At 40.4% G+C, this 16,249-nt stretch overlaps 1 protein-coding gene across 16 annotated transcripts in view; it reads right to left on the bottom strand.

Moving 5' to 3' along the window:
* Pum2 (pumilio RNA binding family member 2) overlaps window positions 1–15,981 on the bottom strand; it is a 79,692-nt gene extending 63,711 nt beyond the window's left edge. For 9 of the 16 annotated variants that reach the window (XM_075983981.1, XM_075983991.1, XM_075983982.1 and 6 more), the window contains exon 1: window positions 15,729–15,980. The gene's annotated coding sequence lies outside the window, so the exon portion shown is untranslated. Of the gene's footprint in view, window positions 1–15,728 lie in introns of all 16 variants that reach the window. The other 7 variants (XM_075983996.1, XM_075983986.1, XM_075983993.1 and 4 more) reach the window with 4 other exon arrangements.
* Between the last annotated feature and the right edge of the window lie 268 nt (window positions 15,982–16,249).

The raw sequence follows: 16,249 nt of genomic DNA, 5'->3' as shown, positions 1-16,249 counted from the left end.
CCTCCTGATAGTCCCCTACATGCTTGCACACACATAAAATAGACAAATTACAAAACTAATTGAAAAATAATCAATGGATCTAGAGAGCAAACAAGTTTTTTGACTTGGTAGAAACATGGGATTAACAGTTCTTACTAAGTGAGTATTTCATTCACCTCATTAATTCAATAAGCTTTTACTAGACTTACTGAAAAAATTTATAAAGAAAAAGAAACTCAAATATAGTCATACTTGTCATTTTGGTGGATCTTATATTTCTTAGTAATAAAGAAGTTCAATTGGACCCAAACCTTTCTACTATAAACTCTAAACTAAAAACAACAACAAAAAACACCCAAAAACTATTTGCAGGTAATAGTAAAAAACAAACAAACAAAAAAAAAACAAAGAAACTGAGAGCCTACACTCCAAAGAAAGATCCTGCAGAATAGAATTTTGTTTTTTCTTTCAATGGTTTCTTTTGTTTGCTGGTTTTGTCCAAGGGACAAACAAGGTGGGCTTTGAAACTCCTATAGCAACCCACTCTCATAAGTCCTAAACTAAACCACAACAGTTTGGAGCAACCAGAGCTGCTGTATAACAAGGGGAGGAATCCCAGAAAGAACGAATACAAATTCTACATTTAAATTAAAATACACATAGATGTAGATGATCCTGGGACTACAGGTCTAGAACCATGCCAAGAAAGCCAATTAAAGATATAAGAATTAAGCAAATTTCTGCTGCTGACCACAAAAATCATAGGAATTTAGATTTTGAGTTACAAAAAAATAAAATACAACATTCTCTACAACAGAATCTAATCCTCCACCTATCAAGCATAAAGTCTGAAATTCATACTAAAGACCTATGAAGAAACTAGAAAACGATGTAAATAGAAAAATTAACAAGAACGATACTGAAATCAGGCCGTGCCCTGACCTATGTTGCTCTGTATTGTTTTTTAAAAAAATCAGTTTTCACACTGTACCTTGCCTTAAGAGACTCTAAATCACAAATAGCTTTTGGTTTGTCAAGACAGGGTTTGACTGTACAGCTCTGGCTGGCCTGAAACTCAAGATCTGCCTGTCTCCCAAGTACTGAGATGAAGCCTAGCTACACCACAAGTAGCTTTTGACTCCATTTTGAGGTATTGTGTGCCTAGGTAGACGCATGAAAGGCATTATTTGTCCAGCACCACCCACACGGCAAACTAATAAATGACTTAGTCCAGCAGAGAGTGCCACCCTGTACATTTATCTGGGTAAATCCAACTTTTACGGCACATGGGCTTATTAAGACCACATCAGGAAAAACAAAAGCCAAATATTTATCAGATACATCAGACCAGGGCAAGAATCTGTTTCACTTGAACGCAATAAAGAGACAAACACTTAGCACAGTGATAGCAATCTCCTGTGTGTGTGTGTGTTAGAGACAGAGAGAGACAGACAGGCAGGCAGAAAACTCTCTACTTGCCTGAGAGAGAGAAAAATAGGCAGAATTCTCCACTTTCCTAGGGGTTTCAGCATGGTTCGGCCCCTTCTGTTGACAAGGTCTGCTGTCTGTTCACAAGTCTGGACCTGCCACCCACCTCACAGTTCATTTATCTAGATTCAATCCTGCCCTTAGCTTTGTTTATCTTACTCCGGCAACTCTGCTCTGACCTTGCAGCCTGATTGCAAACAACTAGCAGCCAGCAATTTCACCAACTGAGGTTATTTAACTTAACAACAGACCCAGGCTTTCCTATCAGCCACTCAGGCCCTTTCTTTGAAACTCTGCCTCTTTGACCTTTGCAGCTATTTTGTAATCTACATATATACATATAGATGTATAGATAAACTATGTCACCTGAGAGTTAATGCTAATAAATAAGATTGTAATAAAAAAGAATATGTTCACCTTAGCCAGAACTATCAAGGAAAGCAGGAATACCTGGCAAACTGCTGCCATTAAAAGCCTTATTCTCTGTAAATTTACTGTTAAATAATGCCTGACACTGTCTATGTTTCTGACATAACGTGTTCATAACAATCAATCAACCAACATCAAGCTAACTCATGACAGACGAGGAGATAATTTAAAGTAACTATCAACTGTACAAGATGAAAAAAACATGCTTCTAGCATGTGAATCTGATGATTAGTGTCAACTTGACAGACTCTAAAATGGACCTCTGAGAATGCCTATGGGGGATTATCATGATTGCATAATTGCAGTGGGACTGACTTTGATCCCGAGCTACAGAAAATGGAGGAAAGGAGCTAAGTACTAGAATCTCTTTATCCCTGTATCCTGATTGTGGATATCAAGTGAACTTTATGCTGATGCTTTGACTCCCCTACTACGATGGACTGTACTTTACACAGAGTTATATATAAACCCTTTCTCAAGCCAAGCATGGTGTCAAATGCCTTTGATGCCAGCACTTGGGAGGCAGAGGCAGACTGATCTCTCTGAGGTCAAGGTCAGCCTGGTCTACACAGTGAGTTCCAGGATAACCAGGGTTACACAGAGAAACCCTGTCTTAAAGAACAAACAAAAAACAAACACACACACATAAAACCAAAACCCTTCCTCCTTGAAGCTGCTTTTGTCAGGAGAGTATTTTTTTTTTTTTTGGTTTTTCGAGACAGGGTTTCTCTGTGGTTTTGGAGCCTGTCCTGGAACTAGCTCTTGTAGACCAGGCTGGTCTCGAACTCACAGAGATCCGCCTGCCTCTGCCTCCCGAGTGCTGGGATTAAAGGCGTGCGCCACCACCGCCCGGCTTCAGGAGAGTATTTTTTAACCGAAGAACAGACTGAAAAAGATAGTAAACTAATACAAAATTTCATCACTTGAGAGAAATTAGATCTAACAACCAAATGGGAACACTAAAATATACCTCTTTCAATGTCACTTAATATCAAACTAGATAATAGAAGGGTCAGTAAAACTTGAAAGTAGATAAAAAGATTTCCAATCTAAAAGATGGGGGAGGGGAAGGAGGAAGAAAAATAAAGGTCACAAAAGGTGGTCAACACCTGTAATCCCAACACCTGAGAGACTTAAAAGCAGGACTTCTGGGACAAGGACTACTGGTGAAGCCCAGGCTAACTAACACGGATACATGGTGAGCCCTTTCTTTTTTCAAATATTTTATGTATATGACTGCCCTGTCTTCATGTACACCCGAAGAGGAAATAAGATCCCATCTCAAATGGTTGTGAACCACCATGTAGTTGCTGGGAACTGAACTCCAGACCTATATATAAAAGCAGTCCAAGTGACCTTAACTGCTGAGCCGCCTCTCCAGCCCCCAGTGACCTTAAAAAAACCAGAAAAAAGGCAGAGCTTCCTAGGTGAGGCCAAACTAGTGAGTAAGGTACAGGCTTATTATCCCAGCACTTAAGGAATCCAAGGTCATCATTCTTTTTTTTTTCAAGGTCATCATTCTTGATTTTGGTAATTCACCACCAAAAACAGGAGCCAAGAAAATGGCTCAGTGGGCAAAGATGCTTTGCTGCCAAGGCTCCCCAGAACCCAAATGGTGGAAGAATAAATGACTCCCAAATTGTCTGACTTCAACAAGTATGTAACGTGGGTTCCTATCCAAACAAATACATGTTTTTGTAAGTTTCTTTAAAAATAAAACATAAAAGCCGGGCGGTGGTGGCGCAGGCTTCCCAGCACTCGGGAGGCAGAGGCAGGCGGATCTGTGAGTTCGAGGCCAGCCTGCTCTACAAGAGCTAGTTCCAGGACAAGCTCCAAAGCTACAGAGAAACCCTGTCTCAAAAAAAAAAAAACCAAAAATAAAAAAATAAAACATAAAAGCCAGGCGGTGGTGGCGCAGGCCTTTAATCCCAGCACTTGAGGCAGAGGCAGGCGGATCTCTGTGAGTTCGAAGCCAGCCTTATCTACAAGAGCTAGTTCCAGGACAGGCTCCGAAGCCAGAAACCTGTCTTGGGGGAGGGGGGGAAGACAAACCATAAAAATGGAGTAAGACTGTGATAACTCTGCACCACTTTGTGAGAGATCCCACCAGGGCCCAACCTACTGAAATGTGTGCTGCATTCAGCTGCAAACCTAAGACAGTCTCCTAGTCTAAATGACTACTAACTCTGAACCTGTACACTGTGCAACAGGACTGAACAAGTGTAACACTAAGTTTTAGTGCATCTAAATATATGGAAATACAGCAACATGCTGCATCCACTTATGAGAGTTAAAGAATGCTGGATTAACAAGAGTAGATGTGAAGACCTGGGACAATACTTACATTTTACTGACCCAGAAATCACAAATCTCCTTCAAAGATGATATTAGTACCAATCATCTAATTAAACATTTTTATTCCAGCCCAGTAGAGTCACTAGATAAAAACCTATCAAATGTTTCTACATAAAAATATTTTACCTCTTTGTTAAATCTCAGAGACTAAATCCTCAAGAAGGCAAAATATACATGTCCATAAATGCAAATAAGGCCTCCCATTAAAACTCCCTTAAAAAAAAAAAATCAAGGGGCTGGAGAGATGGCTCAGAGGTTAAGAGCACTGACTACTCTTCTAGAGGTCTTGAGTTCAATTCCCAGCAACCACATGGTGGCTCACAGCCATCTATAATGAGATCTAGTGCCCTCTTCTGGTATGCAAGCATACATGGAAGGAATGTTGTATACATAATAAATAAATCTTTAAAGAAAAAAATCAAGAATTTTATCTCTTTTAATCAAGAATTACAGTTTTCATACTACAAGGCACTCAGTCTTTCAATAACTTTGAGAAACAAAATGTTTGTGAAACTGATTTATTTTGGAAAAAATACTACAGAGATCAACATATTTTAACTAATGATAGCTTCTAATTTGATAATAACCTGAAGTCAGATAATTTAGAAGGCAATGAAGATGACCCGCTTTAGACAACTACTAAGATAGCACAAAAGTGATTGAAATCATGCCAAAGGCACAAGTGAAAAAGATGTTACTCCACCAAGAAAAAAAAATAGCAACCAGTATTTCTAAGTTTATGTTCTTTTCTAATTTAACATCTCAGAATTGGGCTGGCATAATGGCTCAGAAAAGGAATCTACTACCAAGCCTTATGACCTGAGATCAAGACTCCAAGACTGATAGAGTGGAAGGAGGGCACCAACTTCTACAAGTTGTCCCTCAACCTCTACATGCACATGGCAGGTATGCATGCACACCAAAACAAATGTTTAAAAATAAATTAAAACCTCACCGCCCCAAAATCAGAACAAGACAAATGCCTCATAGTATAATTAATATAGTATGAAATAGTGCCACTCCTTATAAAGTATCGTGCCTAAAAAAAAAACAGCTCCAAACCCAAACTTTAAGAAAGTAACAAATCCAGAATACAGGGGTAAGGGAGAAAATAACTGAGTTCACTAATAAACCCACAAAACGAAAAATTCCAAACTGGGGGAGAAAAACCAACTATTACGTAGACCTAAGGCTTTACTATCACATTTTATTTTAAGGTGTTACATCTGTTTATGTTGCATTTGTTTGGCTCTGTGAGGCTGTGTTACTCTGTCTAAAACACCTGACTGGTCTAATAAAGAGCTGAAATACCAACAGCAAGGCAAGAGAAAGGATAGGTGGAGCTGGTAGGTAGAGAGAAAAATGGAAGGACAAAAAGAGCAGGAGCAGGAGGAAAACAAGACGGGAAGGATGGGGGGGGTTGCCTCTTGCAAACGGCTGCATTAATAGAACTATTTACCCACCAATGCTTAACTGAACAATCCAAGCTTAACAGAAAAAAAAAATGGTTTAATGGTAACAAAAGCCCATGGACTTTTTAAAAACGTTATTAAAGTTGTTCCAATACAACATCCACTATATCAAGAAAAATACCAAATATCAGTTCTTTGATGCAATTTAAAAGATTTTTCTTTAAAAAATTTCAATGTGCATCTTTGCGGGTCAGGGTTTCATAAAACCCAGGATGGTTTCAAATTAACTATGTAGGCAAAAAGGATCCTGAACTCATCTTCCTGACTCTACTTTCAAAGTACTGGGTTTACAGGCAAATGTCACACCACCAGGCTCAGTAATATTATTTAATCACTTCTTTCAAATAAGCTCCTGTTCAGTACATGTTCAGAGACATGTTGTTCTCTGACACCCAGCAGCTCTTTTGTAAGCTGAGAACATGCTTAATCAGTCAACGGGGATCACCCATTATAGACTTAAACACAGTACCACCACAGCCTTTTCTGTCTATGTGCTGTGTTATGTGGGAGCTGTCTGTACTTGCTAGTATATATGTGTAGGCCAGAGGCAGATATGAGTTATCTTGCCACTCCAGCTTTATATGCTGAGACAAGGCAAGAGCTGAACTTGAAGTCTTAAAGTTTATCAATTCAGTCAAGCTGTCTGGACAATGAATTTCAGTAATAGGCTTGTTTTCACCCATGCCTGGCTTGTTATGTGGGGTGTCCAGGAATCCAAAGTCAGATCTTCAGGCCTACATGCCAGGCACTTTACTGAGCCAGTTCTCCATCTCCCATCATAACTTTTACATAAATGTTAACACAGAAATCCCAATAGCAATTTTCAAGACAACTTAAAAGAAAAAAAAATGAATGTCTTTATATGTATACTAGCTCTTCCAAATAGGCTAAATAAAATATTGATCTAATATTATAATAGTTTTTAAGTTTATAACAACTCTGTTAACAGTTAAAAGCTTTAAATATTCTAATTCATGAAATAGTATAAAATATATGGTTTGTACAAATCTTTGAATTAAATAAAAGGAGTCTTTCAGGTAATGATAAATTGCAATTTCTCAGACATTCAAGTAAACTATGAATTGTTGATTATTTACTTCTCACCAACTAAATTTCAGTGAGATGAAACATTCAAATATCCTAAACTCTAGAGGCTGCAGAGATGGCTCAGCAATTAACAGCACTCACTGACTGCTTTTGCAAAGGATCTGGATTCAATTCTCAGCACCAATATGGCAGTTCACAATCGTCTGTTACTCTAGTTCTGGGAGATCCAACACCTTCTGGCTTCCCCAGGCACCAGTGCACAGATATACACACAGGCAAAACACCCATACACACATAAAAAACACTTAAATTTATATTGTAGTTTTAAAAAAATTTTAATGAAAACTTTTTAAAAGGAGGCAGATCTGTGATAAGATTCTTCAATACAACTCAAATATAATTCTATGTTCTTTAAAAATTTTAGTACTAACAGAGGAAATACAAAAACAAAAAACAAACTGGGCATAGTGGTACATGTCTTTAATCCCAGAAATAGGAAGGCAGAGAGGCAAGCAGATCACCCTCGTCTACAGAGCTGAGTTATGAGACAGCTAGGGCTACACAAAGAAACCCTGTCCCGAAAATCAAAACAAACAAATTAGTGATATTTTGTTTATGTTTTAACAAATAAAGCTTGCCTGAAGATCAGAGTGCAGAGCTAAGCCACTAGAGGCCAGGGAGTGGTCGCACTAACCTTTAATCCCAGGATTTAGGAGACAGGGGCTGAGGGATCTCTGTTAATTCAAGGCCACCCTGGGCTACACAGATTGAATCTGTGAAGAGAAACAGAGCTCACACAAAGGTGATCCCCAGCACTTGGGATTCCTTGCCTTTAATCCCAGCACTAGGGAGGTGGAGACAGGTGCTCAGTGCAGTTTGAGGTTTGGTGGAGACAGATGCAGTCTGAGGATAGGATCGCTCCTTTGATCTAAGCATTGGTAGAGGTAAAAGAACTCTCTAGTGGCTGGCCTCTCAGCTTCTCTGATCTGCAGGCAATCTTTACTTGTTAATACATAAACAAAATATCACTACAAACAAAAAAACAGCAAAGTAGATATTAAATAATAAGACTAGTAATAAGACCAGCAAATAAATTCTAAATTGACTAACTTTTAACCATTTATGATTTTTTTTAAAAGGGCCTACTATAAAGCCTAATGACCAGAATTCCATACTCAGAACCCATATTGTAGAAAGAGAAAACGCAAAGTTGAACGGTCACACACACACACACACACACACACACACAGAGTGAAATTTTTTTTAAGATTTATTTATTATGTATACAACATTCTGCCTCGATGTATACCCGCACGCCAGAGGAGGGCGCCAGATCTCAGTATAGATGGTTGTGAGCCACCATGTGGTTGCTGGGAATTGAACTCAGGACCTCTGGAAGAGCAGCCAGTGCTCTTAACCTCTGAGCGATCTCTCCAGCCCCCAGAGTGAAATTTTTTAAAAAATTTATAGAAAAAGATATCAGGTATACCCTTCAATATCCAAAATATAACTCTGCTTCCTGAAAACACATGCAGTGTGACAAGGCAGCAGCCTGCTACTGCACACATGCAGTCTCTCAATAATTAATGATCCCCTCAAACTTCGGCTATAGTTCTGATAATGGTTCAGGGGCCTGTGATTGTCACAAAGATCTATATGATGATTTTGAATGGGTTTGTAACATGTTCGGAGCTCCATTACCTGCCATCTGAAATGCCTCGAGATTCCTACAAATTCTTCAGATCATGCCCTTGAAAGAGAAAGCCCCATTTCCAACTGCCTACCATGAAAGACAATGACAGCCTAAACACTAGTTGGGGCAAGTAAAGGACGGCTGTTCTAAGTCAAATTTGAAATGTAAAGGGATTCATTTTTAGATCTTGGCTTTGAGCTAATAGTGTGAGCACCTTTCTGTTTACCCAAAGAATATCACATAATCATCTAATAGACTGTTTATGCTTTGATGTACTGCATCTCACCATATGCTGAACTGTAGCTGTAAATACTGGCCCCATAGTAAGAATTTCTCTTTGCCTCCCCATCTTCATTCTTGAGGAAAAGTTCAAATGTGCTAGCACAAAACCCAAAAAAAGAAATTATCTCCACATATAGAAAAATAGTTTATGTTCAAAATAGTTTTTCTAAAAAACTATTGTTTTTAGAAAAGAATTATTTATTTCTCATTCTAGTACATACACTTCTGTAACTTTGTTCAGAAATAGTCGTTTTTGACTTGACTCTTAATATTCAGACTAGACTGGTTTACTGATTTCCTAAAATTACCATTTGGAAAATTAACATGAAATAATATTTCACAGGGGAAAAAGAAATCATACCTATTCTCTGGAGTCAACCTTATCTCCTAGCATTACCATTTAAAGGACTATTCTTAGAGAAGGGATAGAACTGTTAACAGGTAGTGTCTTCGATGAAATTCCAGTAGTATTTTTCCCTTATCAATCTCAAGGACGGGTTACATGCCAAAATCCAAATACAACAGAGAAAGCAATTACGTAACAATTTTAGGCTGGCTCCAGGATGGTACTTAGTTTAAATCTTCCTGAACTATAATCCTGGGTGTCCAAAGTCTAAACAAATATCCAAATTAGATGACTTCAGTGTCCCATTCATATCTACTGTCAGTTCTCTCCCAGCAGAGTCATTATATGTAAATCTCTCTAACTGAAAAATAGTTAATCTATCTCTTGATAATATTAGTGTCTCTAAATCTTTATTCGTATCACATTATGTGTGTACATGACAAAAATGTGTGGATGCCTCTATCACAAGGTTCATGTGGAGGTCAGAGGACAACTTGACAGTTCTCTCCTTCAACCTTTTCATTGGTTATGGGGAACAACTTAGATTTGTCAGGCTTGCAAGAAAAATATCTTTACTAAGTCATCTCACTGGCCCTAACTTCTTTATTCTTTTCAGATTCAACTATATTTACGCAAAGCTTTTCCTGACCACTGTATTCTTTCTTTACCTCAGAGGCCACAGTCACTTTTGTAAGATCACTTCAATGACAGCTAACATACTGCACTAAAATCCCAAGTTAACCCTTTCTCTACAGTATAAATTCCTTAAGAATATGAATCACTGATAACCAACATCTAAAGACCAACTTAGAATCCTCAAACAAATGTGCTTCTGATAATATACCTTAAGGAAAAGAGTACATTCAGAAAACAAATATACTTATTTTCAACTTTCCTTGAATACTTTCTCAACAAGAATTCCAATTTAGAAGTGGCAATTTATTTTTAGCAAGAGCTTAAGAGTACTCCTCTTCTGCTGGTGTAGAAGCCACAGAATTTAAAATTAAAGCATTTGTCTCTATTCTTTGAAAATCAATTGTAACTGTGCTTCAGTCAAAAGGTCCAAGACAAGCACAGCAATTTACCTATAATCCCAGCAACTTGTTAAGAGTCTCAGGGGTTTCCAGACTAACCTAGGCTACATAAGATTCTATTCTTACCCTCTACCCTACTCTACCCCATCCACACACCCAAAATACAAGAAAACTTCTGTAGAAAAAACTAGACCCATTATCTAACTTCAGAACTTGATGCAATACTATGACTAAAGACTCAGATTTTGGCCTCCTCCGGAGGGAAGGCTCAGCCGTTAAAGGCTAGGCTCACAACCAAAAATACAAGAGTTCAGTTCCCAGCACCCACAGCTGTCCCTCCAGGTACCATTAAAAAAAAAATCAGATTTTACTACAGAAATAGTCTTGCATTTAATCACAAAAGTACAGATAAAATAGTTCAAGGAGCGCATACCTGTATCTAATTTTTAGAGACATGGTTTTTTTTGTGTAGCCCTGGCTATCCTGGAACTTGCTCTGTAGACCAGACTAGCCTGGAAAGCTGAGATACATCTAGCTCTGCCTCCCTAGTGTTTGGATTGAAGGCGTGCACCATCACTACCTAGTGTATCTAATTTTTCTGATAGTTAACAAGTCATATAATTCAGCCTATTGTTTCTTTACTTACAATTTTGACTGCCTATTACAGGGCTATAGATTCATTCTGTCTCTATATTTAACTTAGTTGTACTGTCTGAATAAAACCACTGTACCTTAATTAAGGCTTAGTTAAAACCAATTGTTTAATCTTAACTAAGGTATCTCTAGTTAGTCTTTTGGAAATTGTGCCAAAGGGATACTGAGATGTCAGTAAAGTACTTAAGAGTGAGAACCTCAGTTCAGATTCCCCAAAACCTACATAAAACCAGTTCCCCAATGGTGGATGGAAAATGGAGAAACAAGAGAAACCACTAAAGCTCCAGCAAACCTGTTGCGCAATAGCAAACAAGAGACCCCCACAATTGCAACATGGTTGAGAGTAAGAACCATACCCAATGTTATCCTCTCATCTCCACACATGTCCTATGCCCATTCATTTCTGTGCTCAACACTTGAACATACAAAGAAAAGAACTTGCTACTTTTGGTAAGTCAACTACAACAGAAATCAGGCTTTTTGGGGTTTTTTTTTTTTTTTTGGTTTTTTGAGACAGGGTTTCTCTGTGGTTTTGGAGCCTGTCCTGGAACTAGCTCTGTAGACCAGGCTGGTCTCGAACTCACAGAGATCCACCTGCCTCTGCCTCCCGAGTGCTGGGATTAAAGGCATGCGCCACCATCACCCGGCTGGTTCTTTTGTTGTTGTTGTTTTTGTTTTTCGACACAGGGTTTCTCTGAAGCTTTGGAGCCTGTCCTGGAACTAGCTCTTATAGACTAGGCTGGCCTCTAACTCACAAAGATCCACCCACCTGCCTCTGCCTTCTGAGTGCTGGGGTTAAAGGAGTGCACCACCACCGCCCGGCCTTTTTTTTTTTAAAGGACTATAAATACAGAAATAATACTCTCCTACTTTCCCAATCCCATCACATTATGTATTTGTTGGCCATCAGTTACATCTTTTATTATTTCCAAGGATATCCAAAGACACTATGACACAATATTGCCATCTATGAACTTCATACATGAGAATCACACAAAGTATTTCGTAATGTTTTTAAGTGAGTTTAGGGTTTTATGTTTAAATGCATCCATAAGTATTCTTGATGGCATGCAGCAGAAGGGCCAAGAGTTGGACATGACTAACAGGCAGTGCTGAGTAGATAGATATCTTGGTCTTGTAGTATATCATAACAGCCTAGCACACTAAATCCTTTCCAGGAAACAAATTTGGGGGTAGGGAAGATCAGTGTAGAGCCCAAGCACATCCTTTGCCAGAAAGTAGGTGATAATGATCTTGTTTCTTCCTGTCCCACTTGCAGTCAATTAAAACATAATGACACCCTTTTGCATTTGATATTGCTTTTCTGTAGTTGGTTGCTAGTATGACAGGCACATCAGATGGACACATCTGGATGTTTTTCAGTACTCTAAAGTCTTTTATCCTTCCACAAAAGAACATAAGAAAAGTCAAAGTAAGTGACATGGATTAAGACTACAGTATCTAAACTTGGCAGAATGGGGCTAAAGAAACCATCCTTTTGTTTGAACAGTCAAATCACTTTAAATTTCTTAAGCCATTTTAGACCCCAAAAAGGAGTCAGACAAGCCTCAAACAAAACTACCCATTTAAAAAGTCAATGAAAGACAAGTGTCCATAATTCAATTAAAATTTAAAGGGACTCTCTGTAAAGTGATACTTGTTAACTAGGCAAATCCTAAATTCGCATTTATAAATAAGTTAAATCTCTTGGAATATATTGGAAGAAAAAAAAATCACCTCATCTCTAAATATACTATTTTCTGAAAAATTAAGAAAAACCCTGTCACCTACCTATATAATTCTAGTGTTCCACACACCAGAAAGGTCTGAAAATACTTTTAAGTTCACATTTCAACCACAAAGCAGTAAATCGTAAAAAAACTGACTAGTCAATATAATAGCACTATCAGACCATTATAGTTTGAACATTTTTCTACTGCACCAGAATTCAGAGCCTACTGAACTGAGAGGCAAGGTAGACTGATGGTAGTTCGACAATCTCTATTACTGATAGAGCTACGCTGGAAGGTGTAGTTTTAACCTAACACAGACACAGGAAGCATTAGACAACTACTGTCCTCTCCTTTAGAAACAAGTGTCTGTTCTGGTTGGTCTCCTGAGGTTGAACACATTTTCTGCAGGGGCACACTCTCAGGAAAACAAGGAAAGGGTTCAGCATAGCTTTTAATTTCCTATTACAATTCACCTAACAGACAAACAAGGAGAAAAGACAGTAAGTGTAAGCCAGTTTTCATGCCTTCTTAAAAATATGAAATAAGAACAGTCGGAGCGCTGGCTGAGAGGATGGGAGCCCGAGGTCGCCGGTTCGAGTCCCAGGTATGTCTGTACTGTGTATGAATGTCTCTGTGTCTGTGCTGTGTATGAGTGTGACGTGTGCATGCATAATTAATCGGAAAAAATATGAAATAAGATATCTATTTAATGTCACAAGCTATTACACACCTACAAATGCAATCTTTTTATTAACCTGTTAGTAAAATGGTCTCAAGCTGTGAATGACTGCTAAAGTCAGATAAAGTCATGTGAGATTTGAGTATTTAAATACTGTAGTTCAGATATAGGTTTTACAAATATGAAAATTACAAAATATTTCTGTTATAGAAACTCAATGAAATTCCAAATTAGGAGCTATGAAGATGTTGAGAACAAGAAACACAAACTAACTTCCATTTCAAATTACTATGATGAGCATACATAAAAAGAAGGCAGGGTATGTACCTGGGTGGTAGAGCACTCACCTTAGTGTGCACAAGATCCTAAATTCCAACAACACTATCGTCTACACAAACACACACACACAGAGGCAGTCTTTGTTGACAAGAAGATTGGTTCTGGTTGTGATACCTGGCCTAAATCGCTTACTATTTCTGATAACTTGGACAAATACATACTTAAAAGACAAATTATATCTTAACACTAGAAAGATTAATAAGCAAATATAAAAGTTACAAAAGAAAGAAAAATCCATGTTTTTTGTACCCTTATTAATAAGTTACTTTAAAATCTTGGACAGACAAGGCAGTAAGTAGAAGCCTGCTTAAAGCAAAATAACCTGAGTTCCATCCCCCGGAACCACATGGTGGAAGGAAAGAACTGACACCCACACTTTGTCCTCTGACCTCTATATGCATACCACAAACACAGGACAAAAAGTTACATAGAAATGTAATATGATTTCTAAGAAAAAGTTATTTTAAAATCTCAGTAAATGCTGAATCACCTAAAAGAACATTGAACTCAAGACAAAGAAAATTTCATTAAAAACTTAACAACTTAGATTGTCTGAAAAAAGCTTAAAAGTGCACATGGCAAACCCATTTAAGGAAAATCAGCTAGACTGGGACACAAAATAAGAAAAATAGCCGGGCGATAGTGGCGCACGCCTTTAATCCCAGCACTCGGGAGGCAGAGGCAGGTGGATCTCTGTGAGTTCGAGACCAGCCTGGTCTACAAGAGCTAGTTCCAGGACAGGCTCCAAAGCCACAGAGAAACCCTGTCTCAAAAAAAAAAAAAAAAAAAAAAAAAAAAAAAAAAAAACCTGGATATTGTAGCAAGTTTCTTCTGAAACACAAAAAGTTACTGTAACTATTTTGTGTGGAAGAGCTGTGCTACAACAAAACTTAATTTCCCTGGAAATTAGTTTTAAAGACATTCTTGCAAAAAAAAAAAAGAGCATGCCGTCAATTATTTGACTGTTCACAAGACGTAAATCATTTATAAAAAAAAAGCAAGATCTTAGACTAGCAACAGAGGCTTATTATTAACCAATTAAAAATATCCATCTTTGTATTTTTAAACAGGATTCCTGGCTAGAATTTCCTATATCCTCCAATTCACCCGGTCACATGGTGAAGAGTCACGAATCTAAGCCATGAACAAGCTTTTAACATGCCAAGGTAACTTCTTAAAATTGCTTTCGTGACACACTGTATCCTTTCCAGGCATTAGAGCCTGTCAAGCATTTAAAAGCAGTTCCCCTAAAACCCTTACAGAAAAACCTCGGTCTCCAGGTTTCTTAAAATCCGAAGCGCCGTCAAGGCATTTTGTCTTCTTGCACATAAAATGTCCGCAATCCATTCCCTTCCCCAAAAGTTCCAAGGTGTTACAGAATAAAGGCTACGCTAAGAAAAAAGAGGGTTTCTAGAGCTGTGTTCTTGGAAAGAGGCACCAACTTTACACGTGTTTGGGCATCGCGGCAGTTTATTCCCTTCCAAATCTGCCCGGATTCACAAGCAGAACTACGGCTCAAAGACTTTCAGGTCGCCCCTGTGGCCTTCGGCTTTGGAGTTGCACACTCTTCGGGGTACCGAGAGATGTTCCCCTAACAAAAACACCACGCTCCTTACTAAGGCACCTGAACCGGTCGAACCCCAGTCCCTGTTTTCTTTCACATCCGTAGCCGTCTGCCAAGGTTTTCCTGGACACTGACTGGCAGGCCTCGGAGACCCCCCTCCCCAGACCCTCACCACCCACCCCCTCCACCGCCCCCCCCATACACTAATTTTTCATAAAACCACTCCTTTCCGCTTCACCCACTTCCAAGGCGCACGTTTCCCTGGCTCCACCGTGCTGCTTCCAGACTGCGGGACCCCAAGGGTTGAGGCTGGAAAGCAGACGGCTTCGGTCACTAGAGGCCGGCGAAGCGGCTCCGGCTCCGGGGCGCAGGGCGCGGGAAGGAAGCGGGGGGGGGGGGGGGGAGCAGCGAGCTGCACCCCCCTCCCCCGCCGGCGCACACCCCCTTCCGGCTCCCCTCCCCCGGCATTGTGCGAGCGGGGCCCAGGCCGCAGCCCGCAGCCGACACCCGCCCAGGCCCGGCCTCTTCCCGCCCCGAGGCCTGCTCCCGTGGAGGCCGCCACACAAAGCCCCGGAGTCGGCCCCCCGCCCCGCGGCGCCCACGGACGAGACGGAGCGAGCGCGGGCTGACTTACAGGGCTGCTGCGGCCGCGCTGCCTCAGCCGGGGGACACCGACCGTTGGGCACCGGCGGCGACGCTCTCGGCCGGTCGTCCTCCCCCTCCGCCTCCGGTGGCGGCGACGTCTTCTTTCTCCTCCTACCTCCCTCCCCCCCACCCCACCTCCTTCTTCTCCTCCCCCTCCTCCTCCGAACCACCGAAGTACCGAGGGTGAGGCACAGAGACTCACAACAACATGGCTGCCACCGCCGCCTCCCCTCCCCTCCCTCCCCCGCCCACCGGCCGCGCGCAAAGCACGGCGGGAGAAAGGGAGGGGGACGAGCGCTCACCCAGACGCGGCGCCTCTCTGCAGCGCGTAGCTTCTCCCGCGCGACGGGCGCGGGGGGAACCGGCCGAGGTTCTGCGCGTGCGCACTGGGGTGGCGCTCTTCTGGCGCGTGCAGCCGCCATCAAGCGTGCTTTTCCCTGCCCTTTTCTCTGGTGGGTTCAGAGCTAGGCTTCACGATCGGCCAATGGATCTCTGCTCCCGGGGCGGATC

Source organism: Microtus pennsylvanicus, chromosome 8 (genome assembly GCF_037038515.1).
Source record: "Microtus pennsylvanicus isolate mMicPen1 chromosome 8, mMicPen1.hap1, whole genome shotgun sequence".
NCBI classification, from domain to species: domain Eukaryota; kingdom Metazoa; phylum Chordata; class Mammalia; order Rodentia; family Cricetidae; genus Microtus; species Microtus pennsylvanicus.
Note: the sequence above shows the minus strand (reverse complement) of the source record. Positions and strands in the feature narration are given on the sequence as shown.